Below are 4,026 nucleotides of genomic sequence, written 5' to 3'. Positions count from 1 at the left end.
GGCTGGCCTTGGGGATCAAGTTACACAGCAGCCCACTCACTGGCCTGAACCAGGCACGTGACGAGAGAAAAAAGTCTGGGTCTGTGTGGACTAGAGACAAAAAATGCCCTTGCTGCCAAGAACATCTACTTAAAGCCCAGGGGAGATCCAGGCAGGAGCTTGAAAGAGGGCACTTGGCCAAACTTTGGGCTTTTGTTTTCTTTTTAAAAACTTCCTTCATCTTCCTCAACTTAAGAAATTGTTGCTGTCCCATAGGAAGCAGTTTCCGTGAGAGATGTGGAAAGCAGAAGGCAGGCAGTCCAAGTAGATAAATAGGTTCTGTGGACCAGAAAAGCTCATTCTCTCTTTTTTAATTGCTTTTATTGCTGGGGAGGGCAGGCAAGGGAGAAGAGGTGCATGTGCTTATACTAGTGCAGTCGTCGGCAAACTGCGGAACAAGAGCCACATGCGGTTCTTTGGCCCCTTGAGTTTTTAGCACAGGCCAGCTTAGGAGTTCCCTAATTAAGTTAATAACAATGGACCTACCTATATAGTTTAAGTTTAAAAAAATCTGGCTCTCAAAAGAAATTTCAATCATTGTACTGTTGATATTTGGCTTTGTTGACTAACGAGTTTGCTGACTGCCCTCGCTGGATAGAGTGACAGCCTGCAGGCTGAAGGGCCCCACGCTTGATTCCACTCAAGCTCGATCCCCAGTTGGGGGTGGGGGTGTGCAAGAGGTAGCTGATCAATGATTCTCTCTCATCATTGACGTTTCTCTCTCTCCCGCCCTGTCCCTTCCTCTTGGAAATCCTATCTAATCCTATCTAATAAAGAGAAAATATGCTAATTGACCCTCACACCGTTGCAAAGATGGCGGCACCCACAGCCACAAGATGGCAGCTCCCAGTCCCCTTAGCCCCCCCAGCTGCCCAGCCCACACCTGAGGGACAGGCTAGCCTTAGATGTCAGCTGCCCAACTGTCCAGGGCCAGCCCGAGGCGCAGGCAAGCTTCGGATGATGGCTGCCCAGCAGCCCAGGGCCGCCCGAGGCTCAGGTAACCAGGGCCAACTGAGGCTTTTGCAGCTGGCAGTGGCAGCAGCAGAGGTGTGATGGGGCATCGCCTTCCCCTGATTGCCGGGTCACCTTCCGCCTCTGAGGGTTCCCAGACTGTGAGAGGGGCAGACTGGGCTGAGGGACCCTCCTCTCCAATGAATGAATTTTCATGCACCAGGCCTCTAGTTAATAATAATTTTAAAAAAAGAATGTAGTTAATTAATTCTCAACCAGAATCACCTAGTAAAATTACCAAAATTGTTACTTAATATTTCCATAGGCAACATTTATCATATATGGGAGAGGCTTCTTTCTTAAAAATTAAATTCAGAGTAATTTTAAAAAAAGTTAAATGTTTTTGCCTTTACTCCATTCTCTGTCCGTAAGAGTCAACGTAATCTTTCAAAACGTAAATCGGGTCTGGAAAATCCTTCTGGTTTCCCAGTGCCCTTTGAAGAGTGTAACTCTAAAGCTTCCCATACCTTGGCTCACCTAGGATCTTTGTTTTCCTCTCCGGCCTCACCTTGAATTACTTTGCCTTTGCTTCACCTCTCTGAAGCTGCCCTGGCCTCCTCTTACACATAAAACTCATTTTCCTCCGCCTGAGATTTACTGCTCCCATTCCTCATGCCCTCCTTTCTCACTGTTCCTGTCCTAATCTTTGCCTAAATGCACCTTTCCAGAGAGGCCTTCTTTGACCTAAGTCATTCCCTCTTCTTTCCCCATTCCAGTTATTCTGTCACTTTACCCTATTAGTTTCCTTCATGATAGTTCTCAGAGTTTCTCATCATCCTTTTGCTTATTACTCAATGCTTATTTACTTGCTCATTGTCAGTCCCTGGCACCAAATGTTAAGTTGCACAGGCCAGGAACCATGTCTGTTTCATTTACCAGTGTATCCTCCAGTGTCAGCCTGGGGTTCTGCCCCGATCAAATGGCCCATAAACAACACTGGATAAACACCTAATCTCATATGAGAAGATTCAAAACCTGGTCTTATCTCTGGGAGCTGGGTGACCTTAAATTATTTAATTACTTTCCGTGAAATTAGGGGAATGTATTCTTATTATTGTTAGATTTTGAAGTGTTACTTTAGTAGACTTTAATGTCAAAGAAAATCAAATGAGATATGAATAAAATATATTTGATATCTATTTCTGGATTAAACAAATAAACTGATCTCATCAGAGATCTGAAGGCTTTTCAGGTTGTAATCAAAAGGTAAAAATACTCAAATGCATAGTCATGAAATACGACCTTTGCTTTATAGTCAGGAGAAGTTTGATGATGTGTTGATAATTTTTAAGTCAGAAGAAGGTTTTTTGCGACCCACAGGTTGAGAACCGCTAGCAGGGTCGCCTAAGACCATAGGAAAACACAGATATTTACATTATGATTCATAACAGTAGCAAAATTATAGTTATGAAGTAGCAACGAAAATAATTTTATGGTTGGGGGTCACCACAACATGAGGAACTGTAGTAAAGGGTTGTGGCATTAGAAAGGTTGAGAACCACTGACTATAGTTAAGTGTTTGAGACTTGGGCTCAGAGGGTGATTTACAATGGTACTGTATGCCTGGACTTATTTCCCTTTTAAAAAATATTTCAAACCTGTTTTTATTACATCTTATCTTGGCACACGCATTACACTTTAAGAAACGCACCCTGTTAGATTTGCTTAGAATTGGGAATAACAGAAAGCCTAGCTGGCCTAGGATGGCACCCTGACTGGGTCTTAGGGAGATCCATTTATCATACAACTAGGGTTTCTCAATTTTTTAAAAAAAACCTATATTCTCCCAGCTAAGAAATTATGATTAAGCCTTTCTTTCTATACTTTGTAGTTCAAAAACAACCTAGTAAGAAATATATCTATCACTTTGTGCTAGTGAAACTATTCCCCAACTGCCCGCCCCTTTGTTTAGGGCCGTTCTCCCAAAGAGAATCAGTGATTTTGTTCTAATTTTGAACTAGCATAAGGGCAGCATAAAATTCATTGTTTACAACAAAGACCCCAATACCTCCTGCAATACACGCCATCTGTGTGTGTTTATCTTCAATAACCCGAGAAATAAACACCATGTTCTAGGTGAAGGTGCGAGGGGGAGGAGATGTTTCCCGTTTGATTGTTTCAGTGCACACCGGGCCTGAGTGCTGTAGGAAAAAACAAAATTCCAAGGGAGGACTGTGAAGGCTGCTCTTCTCCTCCCCTGAGCCTGGCTGTCAGTGGGTGAAAGGGCCTGGGAACAAGGGAAGGGAGTGTCCCACCTGGCTGCCCCATCACAGAATTGCCCAACGGGACGGACGACGGCTAGCTAAGTCTGCAGCAGAACTAACCAACCTGGACCGGCTCGGGGGTAACAGAGACCACCAGAAACATTCACTGAACACACATTCCTTTTCCTCAGCGTGGGGTACTTTTTCCATTTATTAATGCAACCGCCTTGTGAGGCAGTTACATCTCTTTGTACAAAAGGAGGCGACACTCATCTGTGGGGAAAGGGTTCAGGAGGTGCCTGTGGTGCTCTCCCCCCCGGGGAGGGGGGGATGTTGGGGTAGGGGCTCACCCCTGGAGAAGAGCTTGGAAATCTGCTTGGAAACTGCAGCTCAAGGCCAGCTCTGCGCCCAGCTTTGGAAATGCACTGGCGTAGGGTTTCGGAGGCTTCCCTTAGGGGGAAATGTTGACAAGTGGGGAGGCCCAGTGACTCGGTGGGAAAGCCTCGAGGACTAGCACGGTGAGCTTGGGCGTCCCCGTCTCCTCTCGGGAGCCGGGAGCTGGTGGCCGCGGGCGGGATGTCAGCGCTTTGTCTTCTTTCCCCGGCTGGAGGCCGCAGGCAGCGAGGCATCCCGGCCCCGCTAACCGCTCCCGGGGCCAGGCGCTGGCAAACGCCTCTCCAAACAGGATTTGTAGGGGATTCAGGGACCTCCAGGCCCGTCGCTGTCGCAGTGGAAACCTGGGGAGCCTGCCCCGCGCCCACCAGGTCCGCGG

This window comes from Pipistrellus kuhlii, unplaced genomic scaffold (genome assembly GCF_014108245.1).
Source record: "Pipistrellus kuhlii isolate mPipKuh1 unplaced genomic scaffold, mPipKuh1.p scaffold_m20_p_8, whole genome shotgun sequence".
NCBI classification, from domain to species: Eukaryota; Metazoa; Chordata; class Mammalia; order Chiroptera; family Vespertilionidae; genus Pipistrellus; species Pipistrellus kuhlii.
Note: the sequence above shows the minus strand (reverse complement) of the source record.